The 20,362-nt window shown below is 38.2% G+C and overlaps 1 protein-coding gene across 1 annotated transcript in view; it reads right to left on the minus strand.

Moving 5' to 3' along the window:
• Window positions 1-20,362, minus strand: part of LOC124804638 (stromal interaction molecule homolog) — a 140,454-nt gene that overhangs the window by 27,788 nt on the left and 92,304 nt on the right. The window lies entirely within an intron of this gene.

The raw sequence follows: 20,362 nt of genomic DNA on the forward strand, positions 1-20,362 counted from the left end.
TTTAGCGCATTAGTCAGCGAGAGCAGTAAGAAAAATATAATTGAGCCACTGCTGACAAAACAATGATCCCATTCTTTAAAATCTAATACTATAGTGTGTGTTTTAATAATACATTAAAACCTGACAAAATCTTAATTTGCAACAACAATATGAAAATACACAGCCCATAAAGTGGAATAAAATAAATATTTGCAAAAATTTTAGCATCCAGAGAATAGTGCGAATGAAATCGAAACTCAGAAGATATGTAGTATGGAACACTGGCAACAGCTGATTAAGACTGAAGGGAGATGGCACAATATAGATCTAGAGGCGACCTACCAAACACAACCAGAAAAGTCAGTTTTCCATCCACTACAATCAAGGATATGCCACCAAATTATATGGAAACATAAAAGTAGGTGTCAGTATCCCTTGTCGCCATCAAACAACACAGTAACAGTCAGCTAGTGAGACTGGAGCAGAAACATCAGTCTCCAGGAAATGGATCTGTCATACTACAACATTTCAGCTTGTGCATGGTATGATGCTAAACTAATGAATGTGTGTGTGTGTGTGTGTGTGTGTGTGTGTGTGTGTGTGTGTGTGTGTGTGTGTGTGTGCGCGCGCGCCATAAAACTTTGTTCAGAATGCTGGCTTGACTCTGAAACAAAAGAAAGATTAGCATTTAACTTTTCATAGATGACAAGGTCATTAAAAATAGCCAACCTTAGGAAGGATAGGACAGGCAAGCGAACTGGTCACACCATTTTAAAAGGATCTGAACCAGCAATTGCATTTAATGATTTTGGGAACCATAGAAAACCTAAATCTGGTTGGTCAAAGATCTTAAATCTCACTACTCTCGAATACAAATCCAGTGTCTTGAGCACTGTGCCGCCTCACTCAGTGAAGCTGCAGCACTTCGAACAGATGAGGAACAAGCTTCAATGACGGTTTGACACTGCCAACTATGGAATGGAGTGGTGACATGTATACTATTCATTTATTTGTCAAGTTCAGTAGATCTCATCAAGAAGGAGCACCCTCAGGGATGTAGAATTAATCAAAGTATACATCAACAAAAGACAAGGGAACTGCTAAAATGTAATTTGTATACTGTTTTAATAATGAACTATCACTATACGGCTTAATGCCATTCTTGCATAAGATAGCAAAATGCAATTGAGTAAATTCGAAAGAAATATGCTATTTGGAAAGGGTGGGGGTGGGGCGAGAGAGAAAGAAAAGCTGATGGCTCCTCAATTATACAAGGGCAGATCAAACATAAATGGGATTTTATTTTCTATTTACATTCATTTATTGAAAAACTCAAGACAGTTATAATTTATTTTTCCACATAGTCTCCTGCTTTGGAAATGCATTTGTCCCAGCGTATGGGCAGCTTTTTGACAACCTCATCATAAAAAGAACTGGGTCATGTCACCAGCCAGTTGCGCACGTCATCTTCACTCTCTCCGTCATCTTCAAATCGTCATCCTTCTGGAGCTTCTTTAAGCAGTCCGAATGGAAATCGCAGGACGATAACTGCTGGCTGTAAGGAGGATGATCAAGTGTAGTCCAGTGCATTTCCTGTAGCTTGGAGAAAGTTAGAGCTGCAGTATGGGGTTGTGCATTGTCGTGGAGGAGGATGACCTGCCGAATCGATTGGTCTCGTCTTTTGCGGCGATATGCAACTCTTGCCTTGTTCAACAGTTCGCAGTAATAAGCAGCATTGATTGTGCATCGCTCATGCAAAAAATCAGTCAGCAAAATGCCTTGCTGATTGAAAAAAATGGTTGAAAGAACCTTGCCTGCTCACAGTAAAGTCTTGGCTTTCACTGGTGCTGCCTCCCCTTTCCTCCGCCACTCCTTACTGGCTTGTTTGGATTCTGGAGTGTACCAGTTAACCCATGTTTCATCGCAAGAGATGATCTGACTCAAAAATGCATCACCTTCTTCCGCAAACCTTGCTGTAAGCCTCTGACAGACCTCCGAAGGTCTAAACTTCAGATTTTTGGTCAAAAGTTTAGGAGCCCAACTGGAAAACACTTTAAGGAACTATAGGGCATTTGTGACGATTGCTTGACAGCTCCCATAACTGATTCCAACTTTTTGTGGAATTTCTGATACTCTCACCCATCGATCGTCATCAATAATGTCTTTAACCGCACAAATATTTTTGTCTGTAATGCTGGTCCACGGACAGCGATCATGTTACTGATTTTCCACACGTTCTTGTCCTTCCTTGAACTTTTTATGCCAGGCAAACACACATGTCCTTGATAATTTTTTATCACAGAACTGTGCAGTCAACCTTTGGCAAATTTCTGTTGATGTAACTCCTTCATGAGCAAGAAATTTGATAATTATGCATTGTGCAGTGGGAGAGTGCACCTATCGCTCAGACATGGTGAGTGTTACTGATGAAACGGCGGGAAATATCTAACAGCACACTCTCCTCACTTCTAACGGTCCCGTCTAAGCATAGCAGAAGTGCAGGGCCAGTCCTACCAACTGTTAATGTTCAGGAACAAAAATCCCCTTTATTTTGTTCCCCCCTTGTACATACAGCAAATGCTTACTTGCTATTGGAAGCTCATTATTTACTTGATTACAGTGGTATCTTTTGACAGAAAATATTTACTTACATCTGTACAAACCAAGCCTATTTACAGTACATTTCCACTTGGCTTGTAGCTTTACTACACACACTGCTACTTGCCCCGTAGCACAGAATTTTTCAATCCCTGAATCTAAATATCCTGATAATTAGTAGAAAGTATGGCTAACGAGGTACATTTGTGATTTTCTTTTGGATTGGTTGGATTCCCAATTTCTTGCTGTATGTTAGATGGAAGTTTGTTGAATATTAAGCCACCGAAGTACGTCTCCACTCAAATAATCCCTACAGAAATGAGGTCAAGTCTATATGAAAATTATTGTTTTGTGACAATCTGACTGACAGTTCTGCTGAAGCTGATTTTTATTATCAGCAACAAAAACTAAATAAAGCATAAATGTTTTGGGCAGTGAGTGCAAAAACTCCAAGATCCTTAAAAAGGTTCATTACTGACTACTGCTCAGGAAACACTTTATTAACTTTAGGTGCATTGCCCAAGAAGATAACCCTATACAAAAACAGGCATTGGAAATATGCGAGATAAGCCAACATACTTGCCTTTCTCTCAACACAATGATAAATGTTTTTTGAGGCGAAGAACACTGAACAGAACTTTTTGGTCAGTTTATGTATGTATCAACTCCAATTTAACTTGTTATCCAATTGAACCCCCCACGGAATTTTACACATTATGTTTCATTCAGTGTATGGTGATTAACATCTACTCCTGGTACCAATACCTAACTGAAACTTAATAATATCAGTCTGTGTGAGATTAAGACTTAAACAGTTAGCTATGAACCACTTGCAGGCCTGACCATCCAGCAACTAAGTTGTCTCTCCTAAGCTTGAGGCCCAGTACCGAACCTTGTGGCAACCCACATGTTATTTTCCTCGATTCCGAGGTTAGTTTCATGCCTGTGATACAGACTGACAATGAGGACCTTTGCTTGCTGTCATGAAAGTAAGACAATGAGGACCTTTGCTTGCTGTCATGAAAGTAAGACTCAATCTGTACAAGATGGATGCCATAACAATTCACTTTTCCCAGGCAGTGAACCGTTACAGTGGGGACATTGTCATGGTGCCTTATCTAAAACTATTGGGAACATTTGTAATATGGCTGTGTGTCCAAAGACATAGTGTAGGTGCATTAAAATACAGACTGATAATGTTACATTAAAATGAAGTATTGATTGTTAAAATAAATTTCTTGGAAGGATTAGAGGTCACAGAAATGAAGTTATAATCAGGTGTAGGTCTGCTGGTAATGACTTGAGGATAACTGGAAGCGTTTGTTAAAAATGTCCTGAGAGTATGAGCAGAGCTCCTCCCACCAATTCGGATTTTCCTTGCAAGTCTTGTAATGTTCTGTCCATGGCTTCAACTGATTTTTTACGTGCCATTGTGCATTTATCCCAGAACTTGCTTTAGAAGTTCACCCCATCCAGATTCTCTTGAGATTTTACATGCCGGGAATTGTTATTTGGCTATATTCAACAGTAGTTGTAGGGTGGAATGGGCAGTCCATCCGCCTTCTATAAGTGTGGCTGCAATGCCAGATGATGCCAGTGCAAGTAGCTTGTATTTCTGTCAGAAACAGATTTATTAGAAACTTTTTCCAGTGTTGCCTGGTGCGTCCAAGTGAATAATTAGACCAATGTTGTTGTCGCTCTGGTCCATGATAAAGTTATAAATTTCCTTTTGGTTGTCGTTGTTGAGAGCAATGTATTGAAGTACTTCACCCATGTTGTACCTTTTTTAATTTTTTTAATTTTGAAGCTTAGCACACGGTACCATATTTTCATGATGCTTGCATCCCAAGTTGTACTAAGGTCGGGTTGTTTACTGGTAAACATTTATCTTCTAGTTGAATGACTGTTTCATTGAAGATGTCATCGCTGACAGATGTTCAGTTAAGGAAGAACTTGTCAGACTTGGTATAGTACGTCACCACTCATACTCTCTTTGAAAGAGTCCCAAAGATGTTTTGGAATTGATGGGTTCCATGTTGTTACAATTATGGCAAATAAGTCTATCATTTGTTTAACTGAGGTTGTCAGTGAGGCTTCTTGTAGTGTTAATTCAACAGTGGTTGTCGTTTTCCAGTACAGTGCTTCTCTGTATATCTAGAATAGGTAGCCTTCAATGAGCTTGAGATCTGTCAACATTCTCCAGATGTACTGCTACATGTTACACAGTTTGTGTTTGCGTATGGGAAACTGAAAATGTGTCCTGCTGCTTTATTACTGTTGGTGTTTCTTTTTTAGTACATGAGGATCTCGTCGTTTCTGTTTTGCTGTTCGCTGTCTTTGGCTCTTTGAAATACTGCCACGTCACTGCCTTTGTTCACATACCTACAGAAATATTTGATGGATTTCAATGAATTGCAGTATTCTACATTTATGTGTGCTTTAAACGTTTTTGGAAAATAGTGTGTTATATGGTACTACCCACTGATTATCTATTTCCAGTTTGTTGGTGCACGTATTCATATTTTTGCTGTGTAGCCATCATTTTTGGGTGATCATCATCTGTGTTTGGGATATCCATCAACTCCAGTTTGTGTGTCATCCAAGTATGGTTTCGGGCATTTTTTTGTTGTTGTACATTTCCCTCACTCATACATGGCGAATTTGGGTTTAATGGCTCGCATGGTCCATGAATCACATTTTTCGTTATTATGTCGTACATGCCGAATCTTCTTGTTGATTGGAAAATTCAGCTTGGACGATTTTGTTGACATCTGTGGGGTGCATTCTGACGTGTAGCCATATGAGATTGTGTGAGTGAGGCAGTCCCCGTTTTTGTCATTTGACTGTGTACATCCAGCATCTAATGGTTCCAAAGATGTGATATTTTGTTATGACTTCAATAAATCTCATTTGTTTTTGTCGGAAAACTCGGGCTATTATGTCATGTCAATGCATGGGGGCTAGGCTGTATCTTAGGTGGTCTTTGATTTCTGGCCATGAATGATGAGCTGCATGTGAATGGTATGAAACGACCAGGTCATCCATATTTTTTTATGTACATTGGGCACCTTGAGTGTATTTGTGCATGTGTCTCAGACTTCCTACGTATGATGAGGGTAAAACTACCATTGTTCTGAGGTTGTCAATGTTTCCATCATTTATGACTGCACTTTTAAGGTGGATGTGTTCTTCCATGTGTAGTTTCTTCTGGTTCAGTCTTAGGTAAACCATTCATTCTGCTTCTGTTTTTGCATACATATCTACCACGAATTGTTGGAATACCTGTCAAGTGTTGAGAATGTGACTGTATGTTTCATTGTCTCTGATCATTAAGAGGTAACCACTGAACCTCTTGGAAGTGACTTTCTTGTTTGTTTCAATGCCTGTTTTCGGGTTAGATTGTTTCGCATCAAAATGATACTCATTCTTTCCATTCAGAAATATTAATGGATATTGGAGGGCATCATATGAATGGTATGCCTCTGGCATGTGGTGTTGTCCCCTCCTCTTCATCTTGTACAATTATGTCACGGCCTGCATTTTCATGGTCCATAATTACGATTGCGACTTCATCTATCTGAGATGCATTAAATTAACATTCATGTTCTCCAGGTGGTGTTTTGTTGGCTCGAATAATAACTTTATAGTCATCAGACAACATACGGTCTAAAGCTGTTTTGAATATGTGAATCAGTTGATTGTATCTGTGTAAGATCCTCTGTACATCTTCAACTATTACTCATCTCAATCCACTGTTATCTGTGCATCATTAATCAATTTATGTTTCTTCATTTCCGATGAAATATACTCGCAGAAATTTATAGTCTTCATTGGGTAGTGGTAGTAATGATCCCTTGGTGTGATAGATTTGTCCTTGGATAAATAAAAAAATTTGATTTAATCTCTGTGAATGTTGACTGAAATAACACCCAAAGAAGTCATTCAGAAGCAGGCATTGTACGCTTTTATATTTTGAAGAAAGTGTTCTGATTCTGGAAGATCCCATATGTAATGCAAAAATTCCACTTCCAATGGTGGAATTGAATTTTTCCAATCATGTAACGGAATACTGATGTTTCTCTACTGAACTATTTTGCATTGAAAAATTGGCAACTGTTATCCATTTTTACGATTACAATGTGTTTGTGTTCGTTATTTTTTTTTTTTTTTTTTTTTCCGAATCATAGTGGAATGTTTCATTTGTTAGGTTGTACCGTTTACTTGTCCTCATATGTGCTCTTGTAGGGTGATATTTTCATGGATGGCTGGAGTTTGCAGTCTTTATTATAAGATTGAATTCTTGATTCTTCAACTCATCCATTTCATTGTTCTTCAGCTTCTCTGCTTCTCACAGTGCTCATTCTCGTTCGTTACGAACTTAAACATGCATCGCGCTCTTCGTGTGTTTCAATTCTTCGTTGTTCTTTTTGTTTTCACCATTTTGCTTCAGAACTGACAAGATCTCCTCCTCTTTTACATTTGGGCATTGTCTAAAACATAAATCAAATCAACTTTTTATTAACAAATACACTAAGTACACTTTTCACTTTCTACACTATTTTTTATTTATGCTGTCACTGTATCACTTTGATTACTCACACTTCACTGTTAGTTTCTATCCACTCACTGCACTACTTTTTCAGTTCCTCCCTTCATCACTGATAAAAACTCACATCTGTATACACGACGGGTTTTGCTTTATATACTCCTACCAAGGGGTAGCCCCACCAATGGTGAATTGCAGAACATACCAAAAAGGCTTCGAATGGTCCACCATGTTCCAGGACATTTCACAACATCTGAGAGTGTTCTGGAATCTTCCTAAATATTCCAGACTATTCCCAAACATTCCAGATCATCACGGATCATCATGGAACTCACTGGAACATTCTGGAATGTTGTGGAATGCTCTTGAATACTCTTGAATGTTTAAAAATTTCTAGAGGGCGAAACTTCCTAGCTCTCATATCTTCAAAAGCATGTCCTTAAGGTAAAAATGGGAACCTTCTCCATGAATGGAGAATAGAGGTCAACCACACCATGTAACTCCCTTGATCGTACCAGGACTCATTTATGAGTTTTAGCGGCACACACGTTGTACACTTACTTCCATAATATACACTTACTGTACTTTAATTTGTACAAAATGTTCAATTTGACTGCCAATGACATTTTGCTTATAAATATAGTTGCAATTTTAATCATCTTAAATTAACAATGTCCTTTGTGATGATGGCATTCTCAAAAGTAATCAAAGCATCCAATTTGTTTTCATCATAAAATCTGTGATTGATAATGGAGGTTAGTCATAGATGTGACTCTTTGGGGCCACAAATAACTGTCAGCAGAAAAATTTGGTATCACTGAAGCAAATGTTTAAAGGTGGAGCCGAATAAAAAACAATTTGTAGAATGCCAATTTTGCTTGCAAACATTTGGGGGAACTAAGCAGAGATTTCCATGAATAGGTAGTGGTAATAACATTTTTTGGTTCTTCATGTGACATTTTATATCAAGAAAATTTTTTGCAATTTTGGTTGGCCAGAATCAGTTAAAAATACATAAATTCTCAAGATGCCTGTTTCAAATAAAAAGAGGAAGAGTCCGAGCACAAACTCAGGCTGGCAAAAGGATACTGACCATGTTCTTTACAGAGGAATCATCCAGTATTTGCCGCAGGCAATTTAGGGAAGCAATGAAAGCTAAATATGGATGTCCATATGGGGATCTAAACTACTGCCTTCCTCTACACAAGTCCAGTGTCAAAATCAGGATGCTGCCTGATAGTCAGGTACGAACAGCACATTCTAGTATAATTTTCCTTATACCTAGTAACTAAAGGTATTTTTGCAATAGCTGTAATGTTTCTTCAACTTTTCCCAACTCTGAATTACTCAGTTTAGAATATCTGCATATGAGTAACTTACTAAATAAATATAACTCCATGAAGAGTACAAATAAAAGTAATTTTTCTCATGTTTAATGTCACTCAAACTGAAACGAAAAGAAGTGGAGTGCTCAGAAGGGGAGGAGGAAAGAAAATGAAACTTGATGGATTGAGAGAGTAGGTGATGTTCTTTCAGTGATTACAATATTGAATCAAATTTGCAAAGAACTTGGCTGTATGAGCACACTTATCAGTATGACATTGCACCACCTCTGTGCTGGATGCTTGCACTGACTTGTTTTGGAAGGGTGTCATAATTTACTGTCTCCTCTCCTGAGGCCATCTGGTCCGTAACTATTGCAAAACTGGTCCTTGATATCCTGGAGACTTGCACTTAGAAGGTGTTGATGTCCGAACTGGCCCACACATTTTCTATGAGGGCAGATCTGGGAATCCTGCTGGCCATGGGAGTGTCTCAACTTCATGCACAGTTCATGAAGACATGTGCCATGTGTGGATGAACATTTACTGTTGAAAAATGGCCCACGATACTGTCACATGGGAAGTAACACAGGAGGACGTACGATGTCTGTGACATATTATTGTGCTGCTACAATTCCCTCAATCACTACCAGCCTTGACCTGTAGTCATACCCGACGACTCCCCACACCATGACACCAGAAGTAACATCACTGTGCCTCTCCAAAACACTAAAGAAGGGAACCTCTCAGCATATACCCAGTGCTTGGTGACGATGGTCATCCGGGGTGGGGCAGAACTGAGATTCATCGCTGAACACAGTACGCCCTTCATGAGCAGTTCATGCGTCACTGTCACAGCATCATTCCAAAAGCAGCCATTTCTGTTTGCTAATGGCAGCCTACACACGGAGTGGCAATTCTCTAGTCCGGTTTGACCAATGATGCGAGATGACTCAGAATATTGCTGGGAATCCATTACTTGGCCTCAGATGCAGGGACGGCAGTTACAATGGCACTGGTGCACAATACTGTGATCCTACGTCTACATTTATACTCCACAAGCCACCTTACGGTGGTCTTTTTACAAGATATACATAGGAGCAAGGACTACATGATCCAGTCACATCGATGTGACAATTGTCTATGTTTAATGTAAATGACTCAGATTAGATGTAGATTAAAACTGAAGAAACTGCAAAACGGTGGGAATTTAAGGAGATGGGACCTGGATAAACTGACTAAACCAGAGGGTGTACAGAGTTTCAGGGAGAGCATAAGGGAACAAATGGTAGGAATGGGAGAAAGAAATACAGTAGAAGAAGAATGGGTAGCTTTGAGGGATGAAGTAGAAGGCAGCAGGGATCAAGTAGGTAAAAAGACGAGAGCTAGTAGAAATCCTTGGGTAACAGAAGAAATATTGAATTTAATTGATGAAAGGAGAAAATATAAAAATGCAGTAAATGAAGCAGGCAAAAAGGAATACCAACGTCTCAAAAATGAGATCGACAGGAAGTGCAAAAAGGCTAAGGAGGGATGGCTAGAGGATAAATGTAAGGATGTAGAGACTTATCTCACTAGGGGTAAGATAGATACTGCCTAAAGGAAAATTAAAGAGACCTTTGGAGAAAAGGAGCCACTTGTATGAATATCAAGAGCTCAGACGGAAACCCAGTTCTAAGCAAAGAAGGGAAAGCAGAAAGGTGGAAGGAGTCTATAGAGGGTCTATACAAGAGCGATGTACTTGAGGACAATATTATGGAAATGAAAGAGGATGTAGATGAATATGAAATGGGAGATATGATACTGCGTGAAGAGTTTGACAGAGCACTGAAAGACCTGAGTCGAAACAAGGCCCCGGGAGTAGACAACATTCCATTAGAACTACTGACGGCTTGGGAGAGCCAGTCCTGACAAAACTCTACCATCTGTTGAGCAAGATGTATGAGACAGGCGAAATACCCTCAGACTTCAAGAAGAATATAATAATTCCAATCCCAAAGAAAGCAGATGTTGACAGATGTGAAAATTACCGAACTATCAGTTTAATAAGTCACAGCTGCAAAATACTAACACGAATTCTTTACAGACGAATGGAAAAACTAGTAGAAGCTGACCTTGGGGAAGATCAGTTTGGATTCCGTAGAAATATTGGAACACGTGAGGCAATACTGACCCTACGGCTTATCTTAGAAGCTAGATTACAGAAAGGTAAACCTACATTTCTAGCATTTGTAGACTTAGAGAAAGCTTTTGACAATGTTGACTGGAATACTTTCTTTCAAATTCTGAAGGTGGCAGGGGTAAAATATAGGGAGCGAAAGGCTATTTACAATTTGTATAGAAACCAAATGGCAGTCATAAGAGTTGAGGGGCATGAAAGGGAAGCAGTGGTTGGGAAGGGAGTGAGGCAGGGTTGTAGCCTCTCTCCGATGTTATTCAATTTGTATACTGAGCAAGCAGTAAAGGAAACAAAAGAAAAATTCGGAGTAGGTATTAAAGTCCATGGAGAAGAAATAAAAACTTTGAGGTTCGCCGACGACATTGTAATTCTGTCAGAGACTGCAAAGGACTTGGAAGAGCAGTTGAATGGAATGGATAGTGTCTTGAAAGGAGGGTATAAGATGAACATCAACAAAAGCAAAACAAGGATAATGGAATGTAGTCGAATTAAGTTGGGTGATGCTGAGGGTATTTGATTAGGAAATGAGACACTTAAAGTAGTAAACGAGTTTTGCTATTTGGGGAGCAAAATAACTGATGATGGTCGAAGTAGAGAGGATATGAAATGTAGACTGGCAATGGGAAGGAAAGCGTTTCTGAAGAAGAGAAATTTGTTAACATCGAGTATAGATTTAAGTGTCAGGAAGTCATTTCTGAAAGTATTTGTATGGGGTGTAGCCATGTATGGAAGTGAAACATGGACAATAAATAGTTTAGACAAGAAGAGAATAGAAGCTTTTGAAATGTGGTGCTACAGAAGAATGCTGAAGATTAGATGGGTAGAGCACATAACTACTGAGGAGGTATTGAATAGAATTTGAGAGAAGAGAAGTTGTGGCACAACTTGACTAGAAGAAGGAATCGGTTGGTAGGACATGTTCTGAGGCATCAAGGGATCACCAATTTAGTATTGGAGGGCAACGTGGAGGGTAAAAATCGTAGAGGGAGACCAAGAGATGAATACACCAAGCAGATTCAGAAGGATGTAGGTTGCAGTAGGTACTGGGAGATGAAGAAGCTTGCACAGGATAGAGTAGCATGGAGAGCTGCATCAAACCAGTCAGGACTGAAGACCACAACAACAACACAACAATGTAAATGTGCAATAACTGCTCACAGGTGGCAGCATTAGCAAAATAGGGTACACAAAAGATTGTTGCACAGAAAACAGTGCAGTCATTGTCATAAGGTGGAAGTGGAGCAATTTATCTGACATCCATAAGGACACGATCACTGGCTTTCGAGCCAAAGGTGGAAGCATTTCTGAAACAGCTAAGTTTATAGACGTGCAAGTGTTGAGGAAATGACTGATGAGCCAAGGGGATACTAACAGTAACTCTTCAGTGAACATTGCTGCATATGGACCTCTACAGCTGGTGCCTGGTCCATGCATCCATGCTGACTGCTGTACATCAGCAACAAATGCATCTGGATGTCCACTGAGTGCTGACAGGTGTTCTTTTCAGATGATAGCACTTTATGCTACATTGGACAGATGGCTGTTGGTGTGTACAGCGTGAAATGCCTGAAAGCAAACAGCCCGCAACAATCGTCAAAAGGGTCCACGCGGAAGGAGGGAATGTTATGGCCTGGGGAATGTTTTTGTGGCAGCCCATGGATGATATTACCATACTGGAAAGTACAATAATCACCATAAGATGCATTTATCCTTGGGGCCCAAGTCTACACATACACACAGTTTGTTTTTCCTTGGCAGAATGGAATCTACCTGCAGGTCAAAGCAATGTGTCATACAGATAGCAGTGTACGAGGGTGATTCGAAGAGCACCTGGGTGAGTTTACCATATAAACCTCACCAGCAAACTCCCTGGATTTAAACCCAATTGAGAATCTGTGCGCCCACCTCAATCAGGCTGTAAGTGCCATGGATCATCAACTGAGAAAGCTAGCACAGCTGGCCACAGCACTGGAGTCAGCATGGCTCCACATCCCTGTTGGTACTTTTCACAACCTCACTGACACTCTTCCGGCATGTATCACAGCAGTCTGTGGTGCAAAAGGTAGTCGGGCAGGCTTCTGACAAGTGGTCACAATAATGTGGCTGGACAGCAAATATTGGTTGACTCTTCTAGAAACTTAATCTCTCAGAAATTTAACTGTAAACAGCACCACAATGCAGAATGTTTCTCTTGCAGCGTCTACCAGTGGAGTTAGTTGGTCATTTTTGTGGTGCTTTTGTGCTAACTAAATGAACCCGTAACAAAATGCACTGCTCTTCTTTGGATCTTCTCTATTTCCTACATCAATCTTACCTGGTATAGATCCCATACTGATGGGCAATATTCATGTATCGGTTAAACAAGGGTTTTGTAAGCTACCTCCTTGGTGATGGGTTAAATTTCCTGAGAATTCTTTCAATGAATCTGTCTGGCACCTGCCATACCCCAGATTAATTTTATGTTGTCATTCCACTTTAAATCACTCTGTACACACACTCCTAGATCTGCTGTTTCCATTAATTGTTCTGAAATCGTGCCATCCTCCCTGCTGGAGGTCACACATGGTCGACCAGAGCCTTGATGATGAATATGCCTGCCCTCACGTTCCCATGCTGTCCAACGGGCCACTGTCATATCTGAATGGCCCCCCCTCCAAACTCTGGCTATTGAACTATTCGACCAGCCAGCCAAATTGACATCCCGAATGACATCCCTTTCGAACTCTACCAGTTCCTGGCAATGCCGTCTCACATGAGAACACCGCATCTGCATGTCCTTCACAGAGATCACTCAACATCTGATGGCGTTCACACCCCTTACATGTCAGGTAACAAAACTAAACACGAACAGCACTGATGCACTCTTGTGATAATTCTACTTGCCATAGAGAATTTCAACACTAATCATCCAATACCCGCCAATTGTGTCTACATTTGTGAAGTTATAAGACAGCTGCCCATGTCTTCTACGTGCTTCATTTCTTTTTTCTGACAATATAGTTGTGTGTGATTTTCTCTACCTATTGTGTGAACACGACAATGTATCTATTTGTTCAATCACTACAGACCAATGCAATCCATGTAACCAATAAAAATATATAACAAAGAACACAATACACAATAACATTCCTGTTTGGTTTCTGTGATTCTATGAAAGAAGTGGTTAATTTCAGAAATCTTTTAAGGCAGTGACTGTAACGTGTGTCCAAACCTGCAAGGTAGAATTTTCACACAATTTGTATATGACCACAGGGTAGTTAACACAAGATATGTTACAATTAATGCTAATCAGATTCAATGGAGATCATATGTTGACTTTCTTACACAAAGTATGGTCTGGAAAGCTCTGGCAGAATGTATATAAATTCTCTCTCTCTCTCTCTCACACACACACACACACACACACACACACACACACACACACAGAGAGAGAGAGAGAGAGAGAGAGAGAGAGAGAGAGAGAGAGAGAGAGAGAGAGAGAGCATATTCATGCAAAAGCTATTGAAGTTTTGATTCTTTCTTGTGAGCCTGATGATACACAAAGCTTGTACATCCAAAATTATAAAGTAGTGATACAGTATTTACAACTGTGCGAAGCACAGTAAAACTCCATGAAACCCTTCAATAACTATATTTGAGATACAAAATAACATAAAATAACGGAAAACTAAGTGCTTTTATTATGGCTGCTGCAAAACAATGACTGATATAGAATGATAAGGGGATAAGCTAGTCGGAAAAAAAGTAATGTATGTTGTAGTAAACTCCTTTTAAAACATCATTTACTTCTCAAATTTTATACCACACAAGTCTTAACTGCATCCTAAATAGAAACTGGATAACAGGCACAAGCTCAACTTATAAATTTATGATCACATTCCTCAACTTATGCATTCCATTTGCACTTACGATATTATCATCCTGGGTTTATTTCTACATCTTTCTTTTATTTCCATCTATTCTACTCTTTATCTTAGATTTATATTGAGCAGGTTCGAAAATAAGCAGCCTTTTCACACACATCATCATAAAAACCACTGATTTTGAGACCACTATTTAGTTTTTAAACAATCTCTTCATTTGGCACTATATAAAATTAGCTTTTTTATTACCTGTTAACAGAAACAGAGGCATTTGCTGGACTGTGATGATATCTATAACATATATTCTATTTCTTCAGTTAAGCAAACAGATCAGAAATATTAAGTCCAGATGACAGACAAAAAGAGCATGGGGCTGATTCAAATCATTTCTGCTCCATTAGTAGACACCTATTTTCTGTTCTCTCTATTCCTCAGGTCTATCTGTTCAGTTACAAAGATTTATTTCCTGTGTGCTTCTTTTATGTATTTCACTGCTTTCCTCTGTGTTTGATCAAGCACCTACATCTTTTTGCAAAATTGCAAACAGTATTTTCAGTGTCACAAGGTTTCTCAAATTGTTTCCACAACTTGTGCAATCACTGATAAATATTATAATTGACAACAAAAACAGGAACATGTCCAACATCATTTTAATGCTTCTAAGGCCTTCACGATTCCCTATTTTCTTTCAGAATATGTCGGATTTTAAAATGGTGAATGTTATTTTAGACCTTCATTATCTGGCTCTCACCATTTTAACTTTTGAAGACAAGTGAGTTTTCATCTTACTTGATCACCATAGTTATTCTAGTCAATTGTCTTCTCTCACATTTTTATGCTTTTTTTGATTGTGAAACCACATCCTTTCCATATATAATGATATGAAAAACTTGTAGCTAATTAATTTCCTTCTTTAAACACTGCAAAATAATTTGAACAACGTGGGGTACTGCAAATTCTATACAAAAGCAGAAAAATTAGTTTGGTACTATACCACGACAGTAGATGATGTGGCCATTTTTCTCACACAGACAAAAATTTTAAACTTCCATGACCATTTAGTTCCGGGTAAGCTCAAACAGTTTTATTTCTACAAACAATAATGTGAAACTATTGTGAAGAGCACTGTCAGTGCAACAAAATAAGACATGTATAGAGAGAAAATATGTACACTGAATAATAACACAACTATTGCAGACAAACTGCCTAAATTTTTTTACATGTGATTTCCATGTCAGTGACGGAACACTTTTGATGAGGACACATCTTTAAAATTGAAATAGAATATACAAACAGAAGGCTTTTTCTAGAACAGCTGGTGCTCTGCTGTAACTTTTGCATAACCTTTTATGTTGGTGTGACTAAAAACTAGCTGCCAAACAGAATGAACAGCTGCCTCCTGGCCTCAATCTCCATTACTGTCAATGCTACATCCCCCTCCACCTCTGCACCCATGGCCCTCTTTACTCATTTTACATCCCCACCCTCCTCTACGTAGTCTCTTCCTTTCTGAATTTTGTCCACTCTTCCTAATCTGCTCCTCCTAAGTGCCGAATCCTGCTCCCCATGTCCGCACCAGAATGAGCTCATTATTGTCATATTCCTATCCCATTTTCTTATTGCCTCTACCTCCCAGCTGTCACCCACCCTTCCCTCCAATACTGCCACCTTTCTCCATTCACTCATTCAACCTAATACAAAGCCCATATCCGGGTCAAGCTTAAAAGCCAGTACAACAAAGTCGGCAAGGAGTGAAGAGAGAATGTTTTATCTGTGCTACTTACTTCTGAAGACAAACATCGTCTGAAAGCTTAGAACACTTTCTGTCATTTAAATGACTGTCGACTACCCAATACCTCAATCATACACCAAGCTGTTAAATTACATGTTCTGTTAATTGGTTCACACTGTAATGACAACGATAGGACATCAATAAGTATCTCTATCGTATTGCCTGCCACAACATGGAATGATGGCCACCCCACGCAACTCTTATCGTATGATATGCGGAAAGGGAAGTTTCAATTTATCTGACTTGCTTCAAAAAAATGGTTTTACTTAGATGAACCACAGCTACATCAATCTCCACACTTATTTTCTCAGTAAGGCTTTAATTTTTTGCATAAGAAATGAAAAGCACTGTTTTGAGATTTGCATGTAAAATACGTGTATATGTTTTCGATTTTTGTCCATAGTTAGTGTGATACTTCAAAGTAAAGTACAGTGCCTTGCATATTGTTTGTGTTGAAAAATGTAGTCACTAGCCAGTTTTCATTTGGTGCGTTTTACAATGTATTAGTCCTTCATAAGAAATTGTACCTCCTTCCAATCTCGAGTAAATACGTGATATATTTTGGCGTTTGGGCACAACAAGCTACAACGTCACACTCGATGCTGACTGCGCGCTACACTATGTGGAGCTGTCTTTTGTTGCTGCCATATTGTCACAGCGGGAAAACGAGAGTCGCACCAATAAGCGTCACTTCATGCGACCTTTATTACAACGAATCATATTGCATATCATATTGCCTCAGTGTGGACTGCTCCTAGCAAATAGAAATTTGAGAGTCATTACTATCATTTACACTTCATTTACACATGGCACAGCATTTTGCAATAAGAATCTGTCAGAGCAATATATGAGCAATCATCAATTTGGAGTGTGATTTGGACAAACTAGTGTGCCTTCTTTTGACTTGTGGACTAGGTACATGTCATCATGTCATGTAGCCTTTTTATGTAAATTTAGAACTTAAACTGATATCTGAACTACAAAGGTTTTTAGTCATTTAAAAAAAAACAATGCTTTGCTACAGATGAACATTTTATGAAGGCACCTGCAAAAAGCAATGAGACCAGCAAGAGTCTCACAATAATATGCTATTTCAGTTACTATCTAAGCTATACATGAAAGTGACATACAACATAAATTCAAAAACAACACAACATTATTATTTAATAAAAGGAATTCCACCATAGGAAAGCCAATGTGTATCCTAAAGGATTTTGCATAAAAATAAATTATTTGTTTTATCATTACATCATCTCTGTTACATTTCCTTCACCATATATTTTGTATTGCCTCTTCCCCTAATGTCCTGGAATAAACTGCAGCTTTGCATGAATTTTTGGCTTGTCCTTCATTTATAAGTATTTTGACTAGTATTTTTACATTCCTCATACATTTTATTCCTTGCACATGTTGCAGTTAACTCTAATGCATTATCTGAAATTGCATTTTGTGTTTACACAGCATATTTTTCTCTTTTAAAACTGCAAACTATTTTGTAGTTGTCATTTACATGTTACAAGATCACTTTTACCTCTGTAAAAACTGTTCTTGGACACCATCTGCCTATTTTCTCTGCTCTTTTCCTATCATCTCACCCACAAAAGTTTTCCTGCAGTTAATCTTACTGCACATATCAGGCAGTTTCCTTTCCTTTCCACCTTTTAATACATGTAATGTATTAAATTTCTTTGTTGTGATATTTCTTAAACATAATCCTATATAGGTCTACAAACCAAATTCATTTGTATGGGGTTCTGTATGTTTTAATACTACTTCTAATATAAGGATAAAGAACACAAGCAAGTCTCAGTTTTTCTATGTATGTATTACACATACCCTTACTCCCTTTCCTTGCAAAAGTTAACAGCACGTTACTGCTGTTTCTTCCATTTACTTCTTCCTACTTGAGAAGCGGAGCCTTCTACAGGAAAGTACCACTTTCTATTCATTTGTAACCTAAATTCTTCCTTAGATGTATTATTCCTAAGGTATGAATTTCTTCACCAGTCCACATGTTCCTTGTGCATCCCACTGCTGTCTATCCAAAGACTTCAATCTCATGACAAATTCTTTTCCTTTGCTCTCAACCGTTTCTTAATTCTTCAGTTAGCTTCATTTTCATTATCCCAAGCAGTGACACACTTTTTATTTCTATTACTTACACATGTTATCATATTTTAGTAGTGTTTCCTGTCAATTGGTTATAAATCTTGCTCTTATTAAAAAGGACATTGGATTTTTTTGTGACATATAAACTTCTCTAAGGGGTTTACTAGGTCTCTGTCTAATATTGAAGATAAAAGCTGGAGCATCAAACACAGCAGCCATCCTTTCACAGCCAATAGCATTTGTTACCAGGATCTAGGTGTTATTTTCCCAACAATCCTAAATAACTAATTTGGTAATAATCATTCTCAATGGTTCCAATATTGTTATGATGGTGGGTGTGACACCAATACTATGCAGACTGGCTCTGTGCCATGTAAAACAAATTTTGTAATTAATGCATTGCTTTGCATTTTTATCACCAACTTCTTCCAATTCCTTTTGTCTGTAGTTAACTACAAAGGAGACACAGAACTATATCACGAGAAATCAGGTTATACACCATGCTTAATAACTGCAAATCCGTCAGACCTATGCATGGTTGACAACATGCAATTCATGCTAACAAGCACATTAAAAGATTATGACAGTGTTTCACACATTTGTCAACAGAGAATCAAGAATGTAAAAATCCATACTGTGTACACATATACAGTGTCCTTTTGCAATTTCTTATCTGTACTGATGTTAGAATGAAAGGAAACTAAAAGACTTCAATAATTCGTTCAATCTTTTTGTTTCAAACACATTCTTAAACTGGAAATTTCTTTTTCACATCACATGAGTTAGACTCACTTAAGATTTTTATCAATACAGAAAAGTAACTCACATAAAAGCCTTTATTTGACATGAACTCATGCAGTGCAATAGTCTAGTATTACTTACCCGCATTTTTTTCTCAATAATTTTTAAAAACCCACTGCAGATGGAATATAACACCTTCATTATAATCATACACAGATTTGTTTCTGAGGCTGTCGTGCAGCAGGTAGCCAAATATGAAATTACATACCCGCTCTAGTGTTCCTACAAAACTGTACTATTAATGCTGAACAACATATCTAAAATTTTAAAGAATGTGAATAATCACAAACATTGCATCAAATGAACAAATTAATAACTATGCCTTCTCGAAGAAAAAAACTTACGCAGAAAAAAAAGGGAGATGATTTGACTTCAAGCAGAGTGTAGTATATCCATTTAAGAACAGTTTTTGTGGATTCCAAACACTTCACATCTCATTTATTTTCAGTGAGAATAAGACTAGGATTACTATGTTTATAACAACTCAAAATTCTTCATTAATAATATAAAAGAGTAGTCGCATAGCATTTTAGACATTTTCAAATAAACAGGATGACAAAGAAAACTATGTGGCCAATCTACTGCCTCAAACTGTATGCCCAAGCTCCTCAAATACATGGGTGTGAAAATTTCTAATAAATTCAAAGGGATCAAGTTAATGCAAATGAATTTATGCCCACTGAAAAGAAAGCTATACGAGACACTGGCACTTGAATGCTACTATTCAGTGGATGAATTCATGCAGGATGACCTGGTAATTTAAAATTGGTTACAACTTGTTATGTGCCCCATAAGTATTTATAGCTGTTCATAGAAATATTATTTTAGTTTTGTATTACTTCTTAGTGTAAAAATTATTGCAACTATAAAGTAAATTTCTGACAAGTTACCTGTACACAAGTTGAATGGATTGCAAATCTGTCATGAGATGAATAAACCACAATTCACACTGTGATGGAACTAAACAATTCTGGCACTGTGGACAACAATCAGGACAGGTTTTTGACAAGTGAAATTACTTCCCTTTACTTTAAATTCCAGCTGCTGTGTGGCTTACACTTACACAATAAGTACTGCACTATGTTGCACCTACTGTACACTGCAGATTTTTCTATTTGTTCTGTAGTGTGTACAAACAAATACAAAAATTTTCCCCAGAAATTCAACAATGTT

The sequence above is a fragment of the Schistocerca piceifrons genome, chromosome 7 (assembly GCF_021461385.2).
Source record: "Schistocerca piceifrons isolate TAMUIC-IGC-003096 chromosome 7, iqSchPice1.1, whole genome shotgun sequence".
In the NCBI taxonomy this organism is placed as follows: Eukaryota; Metazoa; Arthropoda; class Insecta; order Orthoptera; family Acrididae; genus Schistocerca; species Schistocerca piceifrons.